The sequence below is a fragment of the Cryptomeria japonica genome, unplaced genomic scaffold (assembly GCF_030272615.1).
Source record: "Cryptomeria japonica unplaced genomic scaffold, Sugi_1.0 HiC_scaffold_33, whole genome shotgun sequence".
Classification (NCBI taxonomy): domain Eukaryota; kingdom Viridiplantae; phylum Streptophyta; class Pinopsida; order Cupressales; family Cupressaceae; genus Cryptomeria; species Cryptomeria japonica.
In genome coordinates this window covers 45,001-67,500 of record NW_026728855.1, presented here as the reverse complement: position 1 = coordinate 67,500, position 22,500 = coordinate 45,001, and the positions used below count along the sequence as shown (strand labels likewise).

The following is a 22,500-nucleotide window of genomic DNA, read 5'->3' as shown; positions in this document are numbered from 1 at the left end:
CGTTTGGTGGGGTTTCTCGCATTGGCTCTTCCCAGGCCCGGTTGTTGGGTGCGCTCCCACCCTGGCGCGCGCGAAGTTGGAAGTTGGGTTAATTGCCCGGGCGCGCACCTTCGCCAGGGTGGGCACCTTGGTGCGCACACCTTGGCTGGGCTGCGCACCAGGGCGGGCTCAAGATGGCACCAGCATTCCCTTTTTCTCACTATCTTTCAAAACGGAAATTTTAAAATCTCGTTTTTTTTTTGCCTTTTATGGAAATTAGTGAAGGCATCGCATCAAAGGTGCGCACCTCGCTGCCCACCTTGGTGTGCTTCGAGGTGCCCACCACGGTGCGCAACGCCGGTGCGAACCCGGGAGCGCCCCGATGTGTGCTCCAAGGTGCGGCGTGCACGAAGTCGGACCCCGGTTTGCCCCGGGTGCGCACCTCGCGTGCACCTTGGTGCGCACACCTTGGCTGGGTTGCGCGGCCTGGTGGGCACCATGGTGCGCACCAAGGAGCGCTCCGAAGTGTGCTCCAAGGTGCGGCGTGCACGAAGTCGGAGCCCGGTTTGCCCCGGGTACGCACCTTCGCCGGGGTGGGCACCTCGGCTGGGTTGCGCGCCCTGGTGCGCACCAAGGAGCGCTCCGAAGTGTGCTCCAAGGTGCGGCGTGCACGAAGTCGGAGCCCCGTTTGCCCCGGGTGCGCACCTCGCGTGCACCTTCGGCGGGGTTGCGCGCCCTGGTGGGCACCATGGTGCGCACCAAGGAGCGCTCCGAAGTGTGCTCCAAGGTGCGGCGTGCACGAAGTCGGAGCCCGGTTTGCCCCGGGTGCGCACCTCGCGTGCACCTTCGGCGGGGTTGCGCGCCCTGGTGGGCACCATGGTGCGCACCAAGGAGCGCTCCGAAGTGTGCTCCAAGGTGCGGCGTGCACGAAGTCGGAGCCCGGTTTGCCCCGGGTGCGCACCTCGCGTGCACCTTCGCCGCGGTGGGCACCATGGCGTGCACGAAGTCGGAGCCCGGTTTGCCCCGGGTGCGCACCTCGCGTGCACCTTCGCCGGGGTGGGCACCTCGGCTGGGTTGCGCGCCCTGGTGCGCACCAAGGAGCGCTCCGAAGTGTGCTCCAAGGTGCGGCGTGCACGAAGTCGGAGCCCGGTTTGCCCCGGGTGCGCACCTCGCGTGCACCTTCGCCAGGGTGGGCACCTCGGTGCGCACACCTTCTCAATGTTTTCTTGCCTTTTCTGGAAATTGGTGAAGGCAGCGCATCAAAGGTGCGCACCTCGGTGTGCTCCGAGGTGCGAACCCGAGAGCGCTCCGAGGTGCCCACGAAGTCGAAAGTCGGGTTAATTGCATTGTTTTCCCCGGGTGCGCTCCGAGGTGCGCAACATCGGCGCGCACCAAGGAGGGCTCCGAAGTGTGCTCCAAGGTGCGCACGATGGCGTGCACCTCTGGTGCGCACGATTCGGAGCTCGGTTTGACCGGGGTGCGCACACCTTGGCTGGGTTGCGCACCTTTTGTGCGCTCCAAGGTGCGCACGAAGTCGGAGCTCGGTTTGCCCCGGGTGCGCACCTTCGCCAGGGTGCGCACCTTGATGCGCACGCCTTGGCTGGGCTGCGCACCTTGGTGGGCGCCATGGTGCGCACCTTTCGTGCGCTCCAAGGTGCGCACGAAGTCGGAGCTCGGTTTGCCCCGGGTGCGCACCTTGGTGGGCGCCATGGTGCACTCCGAGGTGCCCAAGATTGGTGCGCACCAAGGAGCGCTCCGAAGTGCGCTCCAAGGTGCGCGCGAAGTCGAAAGTTGGGTTAATTGTCCGGTTTGCCTCGGGTGCGCACCTTGCGTGCACCTTCGCCAGGGTGGGCGCCTTGGTGCGCACACCTTGGCTGGGCTGCGCACACCTTGGCACCCGCGTTTCCTTCATTTTAAATTTTTTTTTTTTACAATCTCTCAAGTGGGAAATTCTATAATCTCAACTTTTTTTGCCTTTTCAGGAAACTTTTGAATGGAGCGCATCATTGGTGCGCTCCGAAGTGTGCTCCAAAGCTCTCTCCAGCTGCGTGCACCTGCCCCGGCCGCGCACCCGGCCCCGCCCAGCTTCGCTCACCTGTCCCGGGCGTCTGGTGCGGAACCTTAGAGTAAGAAACATCACCGTGCACCTTGGCCAACGTGCGCGACTCGACCGAGCGCGCACTGGCCGAGGTGCACACCGATTTCACCTGGGTGCGCGCGCAGCACCTCGGGCGCACCGGGGTGCGCGCACAACGCCCGGGTTGCACCGTGGCCTGTGTGCTCGGGGCGCCTCGGGTGCGCGCTCGGTGTCGCCCCCGCGCGCGCGGTAGTGCGGGCAGCGCACCCCGGCCCGGCCCGGCCCCGACGAGAACGCAAACGGGCAAAAGGTTTATTCAAATAGCATTGCGATGCCCGGCGAAAAACTAAAAAAGGGTGCAACACCGGGACTTCCCGGGAGGTCACCCATCCCAGTACTACTCCGGCCCAAGCGCGCTTAACTGCGGAGTTCTGATGGGATCCGGTGCACTAACGCTGGTATGATCGCACCCGTTATGAGCTTGTCGCAGTGTGTACTTAGCAAACCGCGACCCACGTGCGAATCCACCCCGGCCACCCACCCCCGTCGAGGTGCACACCCTCCCTCGCGAAGTGCGCCCCGTTCGCCAAGTGTGAGCCCTGCCCGGGTGCGCGCACCTTGCTAGGGCGTCGGGTGTGCACCCGGCCCGGCCTACGTGCGTGCACCTGTAGGGGGCGTCGTGTGCGTGCAGTGTCCCGTCTGCAACGCGGTGCCCACACACCACCTCGGGCGCAACGACCTGCGCTCACATGTGGGCCGAGTGCACCTTGGTGCATGTTCGGGGCGCCTCGGGTGCACGCTCGATCTTGCCCCGGTGCACCAAGGCGCTCGGTTTGCCCCGGGTGCGCACTTGGTGCAAGGTGGGCACCCAAAATAGGGATCAAGCACCAAAACACAAGTTTCGGGATGCAAAATGGGACCCAAGGACCACAAATGCGTTCCAAGACCCATGATGGGTCCACGAGAACAAAAATGTGTTCCGAGACTTAATAAACAAATATTGGGTTTTAGGAGAAGAAACATGCTCTGATGCCCAAAACGAGAATCGACCCCGAAAAGGCCACAGGCCAAAAGTGGGATGCGAGACAAAAAAAAATGGGACCCGAGGACCAAAATTGGGTTCCCAGGTCGAAGACAGGGCAACCGGACAAGAAACGACCTCTAAGGCTCGAAATGAGTCCCGACGACTAAAACTTGACAAGAAGCACCCATCAGGCACCCAACTCGACACCCATGGGATGCCGACCCACCCGGGCTTCCACCTAGCACACCTTGGCACCCACCCACCCTCGCACCCAACCTCGCACCCAACTTAGCACCTTTGAACCCACATTGGCACTCACCCTGACCCTGGCACCTTGGAACCCACATTGGCACTCACCTTGACCCTGGCACCCACCTTTGCACTCACCTTGGGACCCACCCTGGCTCCCACCTCGGCACCCACCCAGACACCCACCTTGGTTCCTTGGCACCCACCTTGGATCCTTGGCACCCACCCCGACACCCACCTTGGCACGCAACTTGGCTACTTGCCACCCACCTTGGCTCCTTGACGCCCACCCCGACAACCACCCCGTGACCTACCCTGGCTAGGGTTGGTGCACACCCACCCTGGTGCCCACCTTGGCACCCACCCTATGACCCACCTTGGCACGCACCTTAGTACCCACCCCGTTACCCACCCTAGGACCCACCCCGTGACCCACCTTGGCCAGGGTGGGTGCCTTGGTGCGCACAACTTGCCTGGGCTGCACACCAGGGCGGGCTCAAGATGGCACCCGCGTTCCGTTTTTTTCACTATCTTTCAAAACGGAAATTTTAAAATCTCATTTTTTTCTTTTTTTTGCCTTTTCTGGAAATTAGTGAAGGCAGCGCATCAAAGGTGCGCAATGCTGGTGCGAACCCGGGAGCGCTCCGATGTGTGCTCCAAGGTGCGGCGTGCACGAAGTCCGAGCCCGGTTTGCCCCGGGTGCGCACCTCGCGTGCACCTTCGCCGGGGTGAGCACCTTGGCTGGGTTGCGCGCCCTGGTGCGTACCAAGGAGCGCTCTGAAGTGTGCTCCAAGGTGCGGCGTGCACGAAGTCGGAGCCCGGTTTGCCCCGGGTGTGCACCTCGGGTGCGCACCTCGCGTGCACCTTCGCTGCGGTGGGCACCTTGGCTGGGTTGCGCGCCTTGGTGGGCACCATGCAGTGCACGAAGTCGGAGCCCGGTTTGCCCCGGGCGCGCACCTCCGCCAGGGTGGGCACCTTGGTGCGCACAACTTGCCTGGGCTGCGCATCAGGAAGGGCTCAAGATGGCACCCGCGTTCCGTTTTTTTCACTATCTTTCAGAACGGAAATTTTAAAATATCGTTTTTTTTTGCCTTTTCTGGAAATTAGTGAAGGCAGCGCATCAAAGGTGCGCAACGCTGGTGCGAACCTGGGAGCGCTCCGATGTGTGCTCCAAGGTGCGGCGTGCACGAAGTCGGAGCCCGGTTTGCCTCGGGTGCGCCCTGGTGGGCACCATGGTGCGCACCAAGGAGCGCTCCGAAGTGTGCTCCAAGGTGCGGCCTGCACGAAGTCGGAGCCCGGTTTGCCCCGGGTGTGCACCTCGGGTGGGCACCTTGGTGCGCATGCCTTGCCTGGGCTGCGCACCAGGGCGAGCTCAAGATGGCACCCGCGTTCCTTTTTTTTCACTATCTTTCAAAACGGAAATTTTAAAATCTCATTTTTTTTTGCCTTTTTCTGGAAATTAGTGAAGGCAGCGCATCAAAGGTGCGCACCTCGCTGCCCACCACGGTGCGCAACGCCGGTGGGCACCCGGGAGTGCTTCGAAGTGTGCTCCAAGGTGCTGCGTGCACGTTGTCGGAGCCCGGTTTGCCCCGGGTGCGCACCTCGCGTGCACCTTCGTCGGGGTGGGCACCTTGGCTTGGTTTGCCCCGGCTGCGCTCCGAAGCGGGGTTATTGGAGCGCCGCCTCTTTTTTTGTCGGAGCGTTTGGTGGGGTTTCTCGCATTGGCTCTTCCGAGGCCCGGTTGCCACCCTGGCGCGCACGAAGTCGGAAGTAGGGTTAATTGCCCGGGTGCGCACCTTTGCCAGGGTGGCACCTTACCTGGGCTGCGCACCAGGGCGGGCTCAAGATGGCACGCGCGTTCCGTTTTTTTCACTATCTTTCAAAACGGAAATTTTAAAATCTCCTTTTTTTTTTGCCTTTTCTGGAAATTAGTGAAGGCAGCGCATCAAAGGTGCGCACCTCGCTGCCCACCTTGGTGTGCTCTGAGGTGCGCACCCGGGAGCGCTACGAAGTGTGCTCCAAGGTGCGGCGTGCACGTTGTCGGAGCCCGGTTTGCCCCGGGTGCGCACCTCGCCTGCACCTTGGCCGGGGTGGGCACCTTGGCTGGGTTTGCCCAGGGTGCGCTCCGAAGCGGGGTTACTGGAGCGCCCCCTCTTTTTTTGTCAGAGAGTTTGGTGGGGTTTCTCGCATTGGCTCTTCCCAGGCCCGGTTGTTGGGTGCGCTCCCACCCTGGCGCGCGCGAAGTTGGAAGTTGGGTTAATTGCCCGGGCGCGCACCTTCGCCAGGGTGGGCACCTTGGTGCGCAAACCTTGGCTGGGCTGCGCACCAGGGCGGGCTCAAGATGGCACCAGCATTCCCTTTTTCTCACTATCTTTCAAAACGGAAATTTTAAAATCTCGTTTTTTTTTTGCCTTTTATGGAAATTAGTGAAGGCATCGCATCAAAGGTGCGCACCTCGCTGCCCACCTTGGTGTGCTCCGAGGTGCCCACCACGGTGCGCAACGCCGGTGCGAACCCGGGAGCGCCCCGATGTGTGCTCCAAGGTGCGGCGTGCACGAAGTCGGACCCCGGTTTGCCCCGGGTGCGCACCTCGCGTGCACCTTGGTGCGCACACCTTGGCTGGGTTGCGCGGCCTGGTGGGCACCATGGTGCGCACCAAGGAGCGCTCCGAAGTGTGCTCCAAGGTGCGGCGTGCACGAAGTCGGAGCCCGGTTTGCCCCGGGTGCGCACCTTCGCCGCGGTGGGCACCATGGCGTGCACGAAGTCGGAGCCCGGTTTGCCCCGGGTGCGCACCTCGCGTGCACCTTCGCCGGGGTGGGCACCTCGGCTGGGTTGCGCGCCCTGGTGCGCACCAAGGAGCGCTCTGAAGTGTGCTCCAAGGTGCGGCGTGCACGAAGTCGGAGCCCGGTTTGCCCCGGGTGTGCACCTCGGGTGCGCACCTCGCGTGCACCTTCGCTGCGGTGGGCACCTTGGCTGGGTTGCGCGCCTTGGTGGGCACCATGCAGTGCACGAAGTCGGAGCCCGGATTGCCCCGGGCGCGCACCTCCGCCAGGGTGGGCACCTTGGTGCGCACAACTTGCCTGGGCTGCGCACCAGGAAGGGCTCAAGATGGCACCCGCGTTCCGTTTTTTTCACTATCTTTCAGAACGGAAATTTTAAAATCTCGTTTTTTTTTGCCTTTTCTTGAAATTAGTGAAGGCAGCGCATCAAAGGTGCGCAACGCTGGTGCGAACCTGGGAGCGCTCCGATGTGTGCTCCAAGGTGCGGCGTGCACGAAGTCGGACCCCGGTTTGCCCCGGGTGCGCACCTCGCGTGCACCTTGGTGCGCACACCTTGGCTGGGTTGCGCGCCCTGGTGGGCACCATGGTGCGCACCAAGGAGCGCTCCGAAGTGTGCTCCAAGGTGCGGCGTGCACGAAGTCGGAGCCCGGTTTGCCCCGGGTGCGCACCTCGCGTGCACCTTCGCCGCGGTGGGCACCATGGCGTGCACGAAGTCGGAGCCCGGTTTGCCCCGGGTGCGCACCTCGCGTGCACCTTCGCCGGGGTGGGCACCTTGGTGTGCAGACCTTGGCTGGGTTGCGCGCCCTGGTGGGCACCATGGTGCGCACCAAGGAGCGCTCCGAAGTGTGCTCCAAGGTGCGGCCTGCACGAAGTCGGAGCCCGGTTTGCCCCGGGTGTGCACCTCGGGTGGGCACCTTGGTGCGCATGCCTTGCCTGGGCTGCGCACCAGGGCGGGCTCAAGATGGCACCCGCGTTCCTTTTTTTTCACTATCTTTCAAAACGGAAATTTTAAAATCTCATTTTTTTTTGCCTTTTTCTGGAAATTAGTGAAGGCAGCGCATCAAAGGTGCGCACCTCGCTGCCCACCACGGTGCGCAACGCCGGTGGGCACCCGGGAGTGCTTCGAAGTGTGCTCCAAGGTGCTGCGTGCACGTTGTCGGAGCCCGGTTTGCCCCGGGTGCGCACCTCGCGTGCACCTTCGTCGGGGTGGGCACCTTGGCTGGGTTTGCCCCGGCTGCGCTCCGAAGCGGGGTTATTGGAGCGCCGCCTCTTTTTTTGTCGGAGCGTTTGGTGGGGTTTCTCGCATTGGCTCTTCCGAGGCCCGGTTGCCACCCTGGCGCGCACGAAGTCGGAAGTAGGGTTAATTGCCCGGGTGCGCACCTTTGCCAGGGTGGGCACCTTACCTGGGCTGCGCACCAGGGCGGGCTCAAGATGGCACGCGCGTTCCGTTTTTTTCACTATCTTTCAAAACGGAAATTTTAAAATCTCCTTTTTTTTTTGCCTTTTCTGGAAATTAGTGAAGGCAGCGCATCAAAGGTGCGCACCTCGCTGCCCACCTTGGTGTGCTCTGAGGTGCGCACCCGGGAGCGCTACGAAGTGTGCTCCAAGGTGCGGCGTGCACGTTGTCGGAGCCCGGTTTGCCCCGGGTGCGCACCTCGCCTGCACCTTGGCCGGGGTGGGCACCTTGGCTGGGTTTGCCCAGGGTGCGCTCCGAAGCGGGGTTACTGGAGCGCCCCCTCTTTTTTTGTCAGAGCGTTTGGTGGGGTTTCTCGCATTGGCTCTTCCCAGGCCCGGTTGTTGGGTGCGCTCCCACCCTGGCGCGCGCGAAGTTGGAAGTTGGATTAATTGCCCGGGCGCGCACCTTCGCCAGGGTGGGCACCTTGGTGCGCACACCTTGGCTGGGCTGCGCACCAGGGCGGGCTCAAGATGGCACCAGCATTCCCTTTTTCTCACTATCTTTCAAAACGGAAATTTTAAAATCTCGTTTTTTTTTTGCCTTTTATGGAAATTAGTGAAGGCATCGCATCAAAGGTGCGCACCTCGCTGCCCACCTTGGTGTGCTCCGAGGTGCCCACCACGGTGCGCAACGCCGGTGCGAACCCGGGAGCGCCCCGATGTGTGCTCCAAGGTGCGGCGTGCACGAAGTCGGACCCCGGTTTGCCCCGGGTGCGCACCTCGCGTGCACCTTGGTGCGCACACCTTGGCTGGGTTGCGCGGCCTGGTGGGCACCATGGTGCGCACCAAGGAGCGCTCCGAAGTGTGCTCCAAGGTGCGGCGTGCACGAAGTCGGAGCCCGGTTTGCCCCGGGTACGCACCTCGCGTGCACCTTCGCCGGGGTGGGCACCTCGGCTGGGTTGCGCGCCCTGGTGCGCACCAAGGAGCGCTCCGAAGTGTGCTCCAAGGTGCGGCGTGCACGAAGTCGGAGCCCGGTTTGCCCCGGGTGCGCACCTTCGCCGCGGTGCGCACCATGGCGTGCACGAAGTCGGAGCCCGGTTTGCCCCGGGTGCGCACCTCGCGTGCACCTTCGGCGGGGTTGCGCGCCCTGGTGGGCACCATGGTGCGCACCAAGGAGCGCTCCGAAGTGTGCTCCAAGGTGCGGCGTGCACGAAGTCGGAGCCCGGTTTGCCCCGGGTGCGCACCTCGCGTGCACCTTCGGCGGGGTTGCGCGCCCTGGTGGGCACCATGGTGCGCACCAAGGAGCGCTCCGAAGTGTGCTCCAAGGTGCGGCGTGCACGAAGTCGGAGCCCGGTTTGCCCCGGGTGCGCACCTCGCGTGCACCTTCGCCGCGGTGGGCACCATGGCGTGCACGAAGTCGGAGCCCGGTTTGCCCCGGGTGCGCACCTCGCGTGCACCTTCGCCGGGGTGGGCACCTCGGCTGGGTTGCGCGCCCTGGTGCGCACCAAGGAGCGCTCCGAAGTGTGCTCCAAGGTGCGGCGTGCACGAAGTCGGAGCCCGGTTTGCCCCGGGTGCGCACCTCGCGTGCACCTTCGCCAGGGTGGGCACCTCGGTGCGCACACCTTCTCAATGTTTTCTTGCCTTTTCTGGAAATTGGTGAAGGCAGCGCATCAAAGGTGCGCACCTCGGTGTGCTCCGAGGTGCGAACCCGAGAGCGCTCCGAGGTGCCCACGAAGTCGAAAGTCGGGTTAATTGCATTGTTTTCCCCGGGTGCGCTCCGAGGTGCGCAACATCGGCGCGCACCAAGGAGGGCTCCGAAGTGTGCTCCAAGGTGCGCACGATGGCGTGCACCTCTGGTGCGCACGATTCGGAGCTCGGTTTGACCGGGGTGCGCACACCTTGGCTGGGTTGCGCACCTTTTGTGCGCTCCAAGGTGCGCACGAAGTCGGAGCTCGGTTTGCCCCGGGTGCGCACCTTCGCCAGGGTGCGCACCTTGATGCGCACGCCTTGGCTGGGCTGCGCACCTTGGTGGGCGCCATGGTGCGCACCTTTCGTGCGCTCCAAGGTGCGCACGAAGTCGGAGCTCGGTTTGCCCCGGGTGCGCACCTTGGTGGGCGCCATGGTGCACTCCGAGGTGCCCAAGATTGGTGCGCACCAAGGAGCGCTCCGAAGTGCGCTCCAAGGTGCGCGCGAAGTCGAAAGTTGGGTTAATTGTCCGGTTTGCCTCGGGTGCGCACCTTGCGTGCACCTTCGCCAGGGTGGGCGCCTTGGTGCGCACACCTTGGCTGGGCTGCGCACACCTTGGCACCCGCGTTTCCTTCATTTTAAATTTTTTTTTTTTACAATCTCTCAAGTGGGAAATTCTATAATCTCAACTTTTTTTGCCTTTTCAGGAAACTTTTGAATGGAGCGCATCATTGGTGCGCTCCGAAGTGTGCTCCAAAGCTCTCTCCAGCTGCGTGCACCTGCCCCGGCCGCGCACCCGGCCCCGCCCAGCTTCGCTCACCTGTCCCGGGCGTCTGGTGCGGAACCTTAGAGTAAGAAACATCACCGTGCACCTTGGCCAACGTGCGCGACTCGACCGAGCGCGCACTGGCCGAGGTGCACACCGATTTCACCTGGGTGCGCGCGCAGCACCTCGGGCGCACCGGGGTGCGCGCACAACGCCCGGGTTGCACCGTGGCCTGTGTGCTCGGGGCGCCTCGGGTGCGCGCTCGGTGTCGCCCCCGCGCGCGCGGTAGTGCGGGCAGCGCACCCCGGCCCGGCCCGGCCCCGACGAGAACGCAAACGGGCAAAAGGTTTATTCAAATAGCATTGCGACGCCCGGCGAAAAACTAAAAAAGGGTGCAACACCGGGACTTCCCGGGAGGTCACCCATCCCAGTACTACTCCGGCCCAAGCGCGCTTAACTGCGGAGTTCTGATGGGATCCGGTGCACTAATGCTGGTATGATCGCACCCGTTATGAGCTTGTCGCAGTGTGTACTTAGCAAACCGCGACCCACGTGCGAATCCACCCCGGCCACCCACCCCCGTCGAGGTGCACACCCTCCCTCGCGAAGTGCGCCCCGTTCGCCAAGTGTGAGCCCTGCCCGGGTGCGCGCACCTTGCTAGGGCGTCGGGTGTGCACCCGGCCCGGCCTACGTGCGTGCACCTGGAGGGGGCGTCGTGTGCGTGCAGTGTCCCGTCTGCAACGCGGTGCCCACACACCACCTCGGGCGCAACGACCTGCGCTCACATGTGGGCCGAGTGCACCTTGGTGCATGTTCGGGGCGCCTCGGGTGCACGCTCGATCTTGCCCCGGTGCACCAAGGCGCTCGGTTTGCCCCGGGTGCGCACTTGGTGCAAGGTGGGCACCCAAAATAGGGATCAAGCACCAAAACACAAGTTTCGGGATGCAAAATGGGACCCAAGGACCACAAATGCGTTCCAAGACCCATGATGGGTCCACGAGAACAAAAATGTGTTCCGAGACTTAATAAACAAATATTGGGTTTTAGGAGAAGAAACATGCTCTGATGCCCAAAACGAGAATCGACCCCGAAAAGGCCACAGGCCAAAAGTGGGATGCGAGACAAAAAAAAATGGGACCCGAGGACCAAAATTGGGTTCCCAGGTCGAAGACAGGGCAACCGGACAAGAAACGACCTCTAAGGCTCGAAATGAGTCCCGACGACTAAAACTTGACAAGAAGCACCCATCAGGCACCCAACTCGACACCCATGGGATGCCGACCCACCCGGGCTTCCACCTAGCACACCTTGGCACCCACCCACCCTCGCACCCAACCTCGCACCCAACTTAGCACCTTTGAACCCACATTGGCACTCACCCTGACCCTGGCACCTTGGAACCCACATTGGCACTCACCTTGACCCTGGCACCCACCTTTGCACTCACCTTGGGACCCACCCTGGCTCCCACCTCGGCACCCACCCAGACACCCACCTTGGTTCCTTGGCACCCACCTTGGATCCTTGGCACCCACCCCGACACCCACCTTGGCACGCAACTTGGCTACTTGCCACCCACCTTGGCTCCTTGACGCCCACCCCGACAACCACCCCGTGACCTACCCTGGCTAGGGTTGGTGCACACCCACCCTGGTGCCCACCTTGGCACCCACCCTATGACCCACCTTGGCACGCACCTTAGTACCCACCCCGTTACCCACCCTAGGACCCACCCCGTGACCCACCTTGGCCAGGGTGGGTGCACCCACCCTGGTGCCCACCTTGGCACCCACCCATCCTAGCACCCAGCCTGTGACCGGGCTTGGAACCCAACCTTGCACCCGCACCCGTCTTGGCCAGTGTGGGTGCGCACCCATCCTGGCACCCACGTTGTGACACACCCTTTAACCCACGCACCCTAGCACCCACGTTGGCACCCACCTTGGAACCCAACCTAGCAACTTGGCACCCACCCCGTGACCCACCTTGGCATCCACCATAGCAGTCGCCGACTTGGCACCCACCTCGGCACCCACCTTGACACTTGTGGACCCACCTTGCCACTCACCCTAGCATCGACCCATCCTAGCACCCACCCTGGCACCTTTGCACCCTAGCACTCACCCATCCTAGCACCTAACCTGTGACCCACCTTGACACTCACCCTCGCACCCACCTTGGAACCCAACCTAGCACCCACCCACCCTGACACCAACCCTAGCACCTACCCACCCTTGCACCCACCCTGTGACCCATCTTGGCACCCACCCATCCTACCACTCAACCTATCACCCACCTTCTCACCCACCTTGGCATCCACCTTAGCACCCACCCACACTGGCACCTTGGCACCCACCTCGGGCAAGGTGGGTGCACACCCACCCTGGCACCCAATTTAGAACCCACCGAGCATGTTACCCACCTTGGCACCCACATTGCAGCCCACCCTAGTACCCACCCTATGACCCACATTGGCATCCACACCCTAGCACCCAGGCACCTCGACACCCGCCTTGACACCCACCCTAGCACTGAACCTGTGACCCACCTTGGAACTCACCCTAGAACCCACCCACCCTGTGAACCACCTTGGCATCCACCTTAGCACCCACCCACCTTGGCACCCACTCTAGCACTCACCCATCCTAACACCCAACTTGTTACCCACCTTGGCACCCGCCCTCGCGTCCACCTTGAAACCCACCCTAGCACCCACCCACGCAGGAGCCCACCTTGGCACCCAACCTAACACCCACGCATCCTGGCACCCAACTTGTGACCCACCTTGGAACCCACCCTAGTACCCACCTTTGAACCCACTATATCACCAACCCACCTTGGCACCCACCCTATGACCCTCTTTGGAATCCACCCTAGCACGCACCCACCCTGGCACCCACCATGGAGCGCACCCTAGCACCCACCCACCTCGGCACGCACCTCAACACCCACCTTGGTGTGCGCACTGCGCCAACCTCTCAAAGACCCTATGTGGTGCGCTCCAAAGTGTACACCTTTGGTGCGCTCCAAGGTGCGCACCTTTGGTGCACACCGAGGTGCACACCAAAGTGTGCACCGAGGTGAGCACCAAAGTGCACTCCAGGGTGCACACCAAGGCGTGCACCTTTGGTGCGGTCAATGCAAACGAATTCGGAAGTTGGGGTCGATGTCCTAATCGCTGCTGCAGACTACACGTATGAGAATCGGACAAATAGCTTTATATAGGGGAGGTGTTGCGTTTGATGGGTCGACTCCCCTGGTTGTGTGCACTGCACCAACTTCAAAGACCCTGTCTTGTTTAAGAAGTCAAAAGTTGGGGTGGATGTCCTAATCATTGCTGCAGTCTACGCATGTATGAGAATCAGACAAATAGCTTATATAGGGGAGGTGTTGCATTCGGTGGGTTGACTCCCCTGGTTGTGCGCACTGCGCCAACCTCAAAGACCCCGCATAGCAGAAGAAGTCGGAAGTCGGATTTTGGTGAGCACCAAGGCGTGCACCTTTGGTGCGGTCAACGCAGACGAATTCAGAAGTTGGGGTGGATGTCCTAATCGTTGTTGCAGGCTACACATGTATGAGAATCAGACAAATAGCTTATATAGGGGAGGTGTTGGGTTTGATGGGTCAACTCCCTTGGTTGTGCGCATTACGCCAACCTCAAAGACCTTGTTTTCGTTAAGAAGTCAAAAGTTGGGGTCAATGTCCTAATGGCTCCTGCAGGCTACACATGTATGAGAATCGGACAAATAGCTTATATAGGGGAGGTGTTGGGTTTGATGGGTCGACTCCCCTGGTTGTGCGCATTACGTCAACCTCAAAGACCTTGTTTTCGTTAAGAAGTCAAAAGTTGGGGTCGATGTCCTAATTGCTCCTGTAGACTACACATGTATGAGAATCAGACAAATAGCTTATATAGGGGAGGTGTTGGGTTTGATGGGTTGACTCCCCTAGTTGTTCGCATTACACCAACCTCAAAGACCTTGTTTTCGTTTAGAAGCCGAAAGTTGGGGTCGATGTCCTAATTGCTCCTGCAGGCTACGCATGTATGAGAATCAGACAAATAGCTTATATAGGGGAGGTGTTGGGTTTGATGGGTCGACTCCCCTGGTTGTGCGCATTGCGCCAACCTCAAAGACCCTGCATTGCGGATGAAGTCGAAAGTCAGAGTTTGGTGTGCTACAAGGTGTGGTCGAAGGTGCTCACCTAGGTGTGCACCTTTGGAGCACAGGAAAAGTGCCCTCCAAAAGTGCGCACCTTTGGAGTGCACAAAAGTGCCCTCCAAAAGTGCGCACCTTTGGAGCGCAGAAAAGTGCCCTCCAAAAAGTGCCCTCCAAAAGTGCGCACCTTTGGAGCGCAGAAAAGTGCCCTCCAAAAAGTGCCCTCCAAAAGTGCGCACCTTTGGAGCGCAGAAAAGTGCCCTCCAAAAAGTGCCCTCCAAAAGTGCGCACCTTTGGAGCGCAGAAAAGTGCCCTCCAAAAAGTGCCCTCCAAAAGTGCGCACCTTTGGAGCGCAGAAAAGTGCCCTCCAAAAAGTGCCCTCCAAAAGTGCGCACCTTTGGAGCGCAGAAAAGTGCCCTCCAAAAAGTGCCCTCCAAAAGTGCGCACCTTTGGAGCGCAGAAAAGTGCCCTCCAAAAAGTGCCCTCCAAAAGTGCGCACCTTTGGAGCGCAGAAAAGTGCCCTCCAAAAAGTGCCCTCCAAAAGTGCGCACCTTTGGAGCGCAGAAAAGTGCCCTCCAAAAAGTGCCCTCCAAAAGTGCGCACCTTTGGAGCGCAGAAAAGTGCCCTCCAAAAAGTGCCCTCCAAAAGTGCGCACCTTTGGAGCGCAGAAAAGTGCCCTCCAAAAGTGCGCACTTTTGGTGCGCACCAAGGCGCTGGTTCGGTCGTTGCAGGCGAGTTCGGAAGTTGGGGTCGATGTCCTGAGCGGAGGTGCAAACTACACAGGTGTCGGAATCGGACAAATAGCTTATATAGGGGAGGTGTATGCTTCGATGGGTCGACTCCCCAGGTTGAGCGCACCGCGCCAACCTCAAAGACCCTACGGTATGGATGAAGTCGGAAGTTGGGTCCGATGACCGATTCGATTAGTAGGTATGCTCATGAGGTCGGAATTTGGGTCCGATGACCTGCCATGTGCAGGAAGGCGAATGTTGACACTGTGCGTTGCAAGGTGCACACCAAGGCGCTGGTGCGGTCTTTTTAGTCGAGTTCGGAAGTTGGGGTCGATGTCCTGATCGGAGGTGCAAGCTACACAGGTGTGGGAATCGGACAAATAGCTTATATAGGGGAGGTGTATGCTTCGTTGGGTCGACTCCCCGGGTTGAGCGCACCGCGCCAACCTCAAAGACCCTACGGTATGGATGAAGTCGGAAGTTGGGTCCGATGACCGATTCGATATGTAGGCATACTCGCGAGGTCGGAATTTGGGTCCGATGACCTGCCACGTGCAGGAAGGCGAATGTTGGCACTGTGCGTTGCAAGGTGCGCACCAAGGCGCTGGTTCGGTCGTTGGAGGCGAGTTCGGAAGTTGGGGTCGATGTCTTGATCGGAGGTGCAAACTACACAGGTGTGGGAATCGGACAAATAGCTTATATAGGGGAGGTGTATGCTTCGTTGGGTTGACTCCCCGGGTTGAGCGCACCGCGCCAACCTCAAAGACCCTACGGTATGGATGAAGTCGGAAGTTGGGTCCGATGACCGATTCGATATGTAGGCATACTCGCGAGGTCGGAATTTGGGTCCGATGACCTGCCATGTGCAGGAAGGCGAATGTTGGGACTGTGCGTCGCAAGGTGCGCACCAAGGCGCTGGTGCCGTCGTTGCAGTCGAGTTCGGAAGTTGGGGTCGATGTCCTGGTCAGAGGTGCAAACTACACAGGTGTGGGAATCGGACAAATAGCTTATATAGGGGAGGTGTATGCTTCGATGGGTCGACTCCCTGGGTTGAGCGCACCGCGCCAACCTCAAAGACCCTACAGTATGGATGAAGTCGGAAGTTGGGTCCGATGACCGATTCGATACGTAGGCATATTGGCGAGGTCTGAATTTGTGTCCGATGACCTGCCATGCGCAGGAAGGCGGAATTTGGGTCCGATGACCGAGTTGATGGCGTGCCATGCGCAGAAAGGCGGAATTTGGGTCCGATGACCGAGTTGATGTTGATGGCCCGCCATGCACAGGAAGGCGGAATTTGGGTCCGATGACCGATTTGAAGGCGTGCCATACGCAAAAAGGCGGAGTTTGGGTCCGATGACCGAGTTGATATTGATGGCCCGCCATGCGCAGGAAGGCGGAATTTGGGTCCGATGACCTGACATACGCATGGAGTCCGACTCGGGGGCCGATGTTCGATTCGATGACTTGCATTGTGGGTAAAGTCGGAAGTTGTGGTCTTTGACCCGATTCGATGACCAGACTTCGGCTGCTTGAGAATCGGACAAATAACTTATATAGGGGAGGTAGTGTTCTCGAGCATCCTCCCCCCGTGCCCGTTTATGTCGATTGATGCTGGTGCTCGACTGGTTGGAGCGCTCGGATGCAAAAATCTTGCACCAGGATTTATCGATTGTGATGGACACGGCAAGTCTCCTGATTGCTATGCAGGAGCTCATCGTGAATCTCTATGCGGCCTTGGTATGGACTCGACCTGCGGAATGGTTCGGCAATGGTAGTCGCTCCAACACGTCCTTGCAATGGCCACAGAGGTGATTCGACTAGAGCTCCAGTCTAGCTTTTGGGTTGCTTGGCGGACTGGTATAGCCGCGATCGAGTTCCGGCCATGAACGTTTTAGATAGCTCTTGGGCTTTCTGGGACGGAAGTCGGAAGTTTGGGCTGTTGTCCGATTTGATGACCATTCTTCGGATGTGTGAGAATCGGACAAATAACTTATATAGGGGACTGTGTTGTCTCACGCAGCCCCCTCCGTGCCCCTCTATCTCGACCGATGTTGGTGCTTGAAAGGGTTGGGATCGCTCGGATTTATAAACGTGCACCACCATTTGTCGAGTGTGAGGGACGCGGCAGGTCTCCTAAATGCTATGCGGGCGCTCTCTGAGAATCTCTATCCGGCCTCGACACAGACTAGTCTTGCTGAATGGTTTGGCACTGGTAGTCGATCCAACACGTCGTTGTTGTGGCCGCCTAGGCGATTCGATTCGAGCCCCCGTCTAGCTTTTGGGTTGCTTGGCGGATTTTGCCCTATCCGCAAGTGAGCTCGGTCCCTAAACGTTCGAGAAACCCGATTGCTATGCGCCGACTCTCTTTCTTGCGAGCCTCCATCTAGCTTTTGGGTCTCTACGGAACGGAAGTCGGAATCTGGGACCGTTGTTTGATTCGACGAGGCAGACTACGGTTGTGCGAGAATCGGACAAATAACTTATATAGGGGAGGTGTTGACTGGAGCATTCTCCCCCGTGCCCCTCTAACTCGACCAATGCTGGCGCTCGAACGGTGGTAGCGCTCGGATTTTCATTGAGCGCCAGCATTGGTCGATTTAGAGGGGCATGCGAGATTCCCGAATGCTATGCGAGGGCTCTAACGGAAATGTCTATTGGTTTCGGTATGGATGCAATTGCGAGTGGTTCGGCAAAGGTAGTCGTTCCGATGCGTCCATGTCGTGGCCAAATCGATAATTCGATTTGAGCCCTCGTATAGCATTTGGGTCTCTCGATGTGATTCCGCATTCCAGTCCCTTTGGGCACTGCTTGAGCCGCATCCCAGGGGGTTCCCTTCCCAATAATCTGCCTCGCAACCCGATTGCTATGCGGTGAGGCTCCTCGGCCGCCTCGGAACTATCTGTGTATCAGACGCATCGCGGGATAAGGGGTTGGCAACGGTAGTCGCCCCAAGCGCGTCCGATGCTTGGACCATTCCGAGGCGGCCCTGAAGCCTCTTCCGTCTAGCCGTTGGGTCCTTCTCGCCGCATCCCTCGCCTCGCACCCCGATTGCTATGCGGTGAGGCTCCTCGGCCGCCTCGGAACTATCTGTGTATCGGACGCGTCGCGGGATAAGGGGTTGTCACTGGTAGTCGCCCCAAGCGCGTCCGATGCTTGGACCATTCCGAGGCGGCCCTGAAGCCTCTTCCGTCTAGCCGTTGGGTCCTTCTCGCCGCATCCCTCGCCTCGCACCCCGATTGCTATGCGGTGAGGCTCCTCGGCCGCCTCGGAACTATCTGTGTATCGGACGCGTCGCGGGATAAGGGGTTGTCATTGGTAGTCGCCCCAAGCGCGTCCGATGCTTGGACCATTCCGAGGCGGCCCTGAAGCCTCTTCCGTCTAGCCGTTGGGTCCTTCTCGCCGCATCCCTCGCCTCGCACCCCGATTGCTATGCGGTGAGGCTCCTCGGCCGCCTCGGAACTATCTGTGTATCGGACGCGTCGCGGGATAAGGGGTTGTCACTGGTAGTCGCCCCAAGCGCGTCCGATGCTTGGACCATTCCGAGGCGGCCCTGAAGCCTCTTCCGTCTAGCCGTTGGGTCCTTCTCGCCGCATCCCTCGCCTCGCACCCCGATTGCTATGCGGTGAGGCTCCTCGGCCGCCTCGGAACTATCTGTGTATCGGACGCGTCGCGGGATAAGGGGTTGTCACTGGTAGTCGCCCCAAGCGCGTTCGATGCTTGGACCATTCCGAGGCGGCCCTGAAGCCTCTTCCGTCTAGCCGTTGGGTCCTTCTCGCCGCATCCCTCGCCTCGCACCCCGATTGCTATGCGGTGAGGCTCCTCGGCCGCCTTGGAACTATCTGTGTATCGGACGCGTCGCGGGATAAGGGGTTGTCACTGGTAGTCGCCCCAAGCGCGTCCGATGCTTGGACCATTCCGAGGCGGACCCGAAGCCTCTTCCGTCTAGCCGTTGGGTCCTTCTCGCCGCATCCTTCGCCTCGCACCCCGATTGCTATGCGGTGAGGCTCCTCGGCCGCCTCGGAACTATCTGTGTATCGGACGCGTCGCGGGATAAGGGGTTGTCACTGGTAGTCGCCCCAAGCGCGTCCGATGCTTGGACCATTCCGAGGCGGACCCGAAGCCTCTTCCGTCTAGCCGTTGGGTCCTTCTCGCCGCATCCCTCGCCTCGCACCCCGATTGCTATGCGGTGAGGCTCCTCGGCCGCCTTGGAACTATCTGTGTATCGGACGCGTCGCGGGATAAGGGGTTGTCACTGGTAGTCGCCCCAAGCGCGTCCGATGCTTGGACCATTCCGAGGCGGACCCGAAGCCTCTTCCGTCTAGCCGTTGGGTCCTTCTCGCCGCATCCCTCGCCTCGCACCCCGATTGCTATGCGGTGAGGCTCCTCGGCCGCCTTGGAACTATCTGTGTATCGGACGCGTCGCGGGATAAGGGGTTGTCACTGGTAGTCGCCCCAAGCGCGTCCGATGCTTGGACCATTCCGAGGCGGCCCCGAAGCCTCTTCCGTCTAGCCGTTGGGTCCTTCTCGCCGCATCCCTCGCCTCGCACCCCGATTGCTATGCGGTGAGGCTCCTCGGCCGCCTTGGAACTATCTGTGTATCGGACGCGTCGCGGGATAAGGGGTTGTCACTGGTAGTCGCCCCAAGCGCGTCCGATGCTTGGACCATTCCGAGGCGGCCCCGAAGCCTCTTCCGTCTAGCCGTTGGGTCCTTCTCGCCGCATCCCTCGCCTCGCACCCCGATTGCTATGCGGTGAGGCTCCTCGGCCGCCTTGGAACTATCTGTGTATCGGACGCGTCGCGGGATAAGGGGTTGTCACTGGTAGTCGCCCCAAGCGCGTCCGATGCTTGGACCATTCCGAGGCGGCCCCGAAGCCTCTTCCGTGTAGCCGTTGGGTCCTTCTCGCCGCATCCCTCGCCTCGCACCCCGATTGCTATGCGGTGAGGCTCCTCGGCCGCCTTGGAACTATCTGTGTATCGGACGCGTCGCGGGATAAGGGGTTGTCACTGGTAGTCGCCCCAAGCGCGTCCGATGCTTGGACCATTCCGAGGCGGACCTGAAGCCTCTTCCCTCTAGCCGTTGGGGCTTTCTCGCCGCATCCCTCGCCTCGCACCCTGATTGCTATGCTGTGAGGCTCCTCGGCCGCCTTGGAACTATCTGTGTATCGGACGCATCGCGGGATAAGGGGTTGGCAGTGGTAGTCGCCCCAAGCGCATCCGATGCTTGGACCATTCCGAGGCGGCCCTGCAGCCTCTTCCGTCTAGCCGTTGGGGCCATCTCGCCGCATCCCCCACCTCGCACCACGATTGCTATGCGGTGAGGCTCCTTGGCCGCCTCGGAACTATCTGTGTATCGGACGCATCGCGGGATAAGGGGTTGTCACTGGTAGTCGCCCCAAGCGCGTCCGATGCTTGGACTATTCCGAGGCGGCCCTGCAGCCTCTTCCGTCTAGCCGTTGGGGCCATCTCGCTGCATCCCCCACCTCCTCGGCCGCCTCGGAACTATCTGTGTATCGGACGCATCGCGGGATAAGGGGTTGGCAGTGGTAGTCGCCCCAAGCGCGTCCGATGCTTGGACTATTCCGAGGCAGCCCTGCAGCCTCTTCCGTCTAGCCTTTGGGGCCATCTCGCCGCATCCCTCGCCTCGCACCCCGATTGCTATGCGGTGAGGCTCCTCGGCCGCCTGGGAACTATCTTCGTATCGGACGCATCGCGGGATAAGGGGTTGTCACTGGTAGTCGCCCCAAGCGCGTCCGATGCTTGGACTATTCCGAGGCGGCCCTGTGGCCTCTTCCGTCTAGCCGTTGGGGCCATCTCGCCGCATCCCCCACCTCGCACCCCGATTGCTATGCGGTGAGGCTCTTCGGCCGCCTTGGAACTATCTTCGTATCGGACGCATCGCGGGATAAGGGGTTGTCACTGGTAGTGGCCCCAAGCGCGTCCGATGCTTGGACTATTCCGAGGCGGCCCTGCAGCCTCTTCCGTCTAGCCGTTGGGGCCATCTCGCCGCATCCCCCACCTCGCACCCCGATTGCTATGCGGTGAGGCTCCTCGGCCGCCTTGGAACTATCTTCGTATCGGACGCATCGCGGGATAAGGGGTTGTCACTGGTAGTCGCCCCAAGCGCGTCCGATGCTTGGACTATTCCGACGCGGCCCTGTGGCCTCTTCCGTCTAGCCGTTGGGGCCATCTCGCCGCATCCCCCACCTCGCACCCCGATTGCTATGCGGTGAGGCTCCTCGGCCGCCTTGGAACCATCTTCGTATCGGACGCATCGCGGGATAGGGGGCTGTCACTGGTAGTCGCCCCAAGCGTGTCCGATGCTTGGACCATTCCTAGGCGGCCCTGAAGCCTCTTCCGTCTAGCCGTTGGGGCCTTCCCGCCCCATCCCTCGCCTCGCACCCCCGATTGCTATGCGGTGAGGCTCCTCGGCCGCCTTGGAACCATCTGTGTATCGGACGCATCGCGGGATAAGGGGTTGGCACTGGCAGTCGCCCCAAGCGCGTCCGATGCTTGGACCATTCCGAGGTGGCCCTGAAGCCTCTTCCGTCTAGCCGTTGGGGCCTTCCCGCCCCATCCCTCGCCTCGCACCCCGATTGATATGCGGTGAGGCTCCTCGGCCGCCTTGGAACTATCTGTGTATCGGACGCATCGCGGGATAAGGGGTTGGCACTGGTAGTCGTCCCAATCGCATCCGATGCTTGGACCATTCCGAGGCGGCCCTGCAGCCTCTTCCGTTTAGCCGTCGGGGCCTTCCCGCCGCATCCCTCGCCTCGCATCCCGATTCCTATGCGGTGAGTCTTCTCGGCCGCCGCGGAACTATACCTGTTATTGCTACTGCATCCTTCGGCTGGTAACCTCCTCTGCCGCCTTGGAACGTTCTCTTTGTCGGACGCGTCGCGGGATAAGGGGTTGGCACTGGTAGTCGCCCCAAGCGCGCCCGATGCATAGACCGCTCCGAGTCGACCTTGCTTTCAGCCTCTCACATGCATAGACCTCTCTGAGTCGACCCTGCAGCCTCTCACGTTTAGCCTTTGGAATCTCGCCTCACAACATGATTGCTATCCTTGATGCATCCCTTGCCTCGAGCCCTGATTGCTTTCTTGGCTGCATCCCTCCTTTCCTCACAGCCCGGTTGTCATCACTGCTTCATCCGTCGCTTCATGCATTCTGGCTGCTGGGCCCTTCCCACCGCACACCTCGATTGCTATCTCTTCTGCATCACACACCCCGATTGCTATCTCTGCTACATCCCTCGGCTCTCACTTCTGCATCCTTCGCCTCACACCTCGATTGCTATCAATGCTGCATCCGTAACCTCACACCCCGATTGCTATGCGGGGAGGCTCCTTGGCCGCCTTGGAAATTTCTGTGTGTCGGACGCACCGCGGGATAAGGGGTTGGCACTGGTAGTCGCCCCAAGTGCGCCCGATTCTTAGACCGCTTCGAGGTGACCTCGTAGCCTCTTTCGTCCAGGCTTCCTGCCTTCAACGCCCTTTTTACACCTCGATTGCTATGCGCGGGCTCGTTGGCGTCTATCACCTCTCTGCGAAGAGTGGCACGATGATTGTTGGGGTAAATCGTAGCAGTCCGATCTCTGGCCTTGGGCCATTGTGAGGGCTGATCGATTTCCTGTGCGCATCTCGTGTTCGCCCA

The 22,500-nt window shown here is 60.7% G+C and overlaps 2 non-coding genes across 2 annotated transcripts; both read right to left on the bottom strand.

Annotated features, from left to right (window-relative positions):
• Positions 1 to 2,409: 2,409 nt before the first annotated feature.
• LOC131861857 (5S ribosomal RNA) lies at positions 2,410 to 2,528 on the bottom strand. The gene has a single exon (XR_009360887.1). It is a non-coding gene; the product is annotated as a 5S ribosomal RNA (ribosomal RNA).
• Positions 2,529 to 10,345: 7,817 nt separating this feature from the next.
• Positions 10,346 to 10,464, bottom strand: LOC131861892 (5S ribosomal RNA). Its single transcript, XR_009360922.1, has one exon. It is a non-coding gene; the product is annotated as a 5S ribosomal RNA (ribosomal RNA).
• Between the last annotated feature and the right edge of the window lie 12,036 nt (positions 10,465 to 22,500).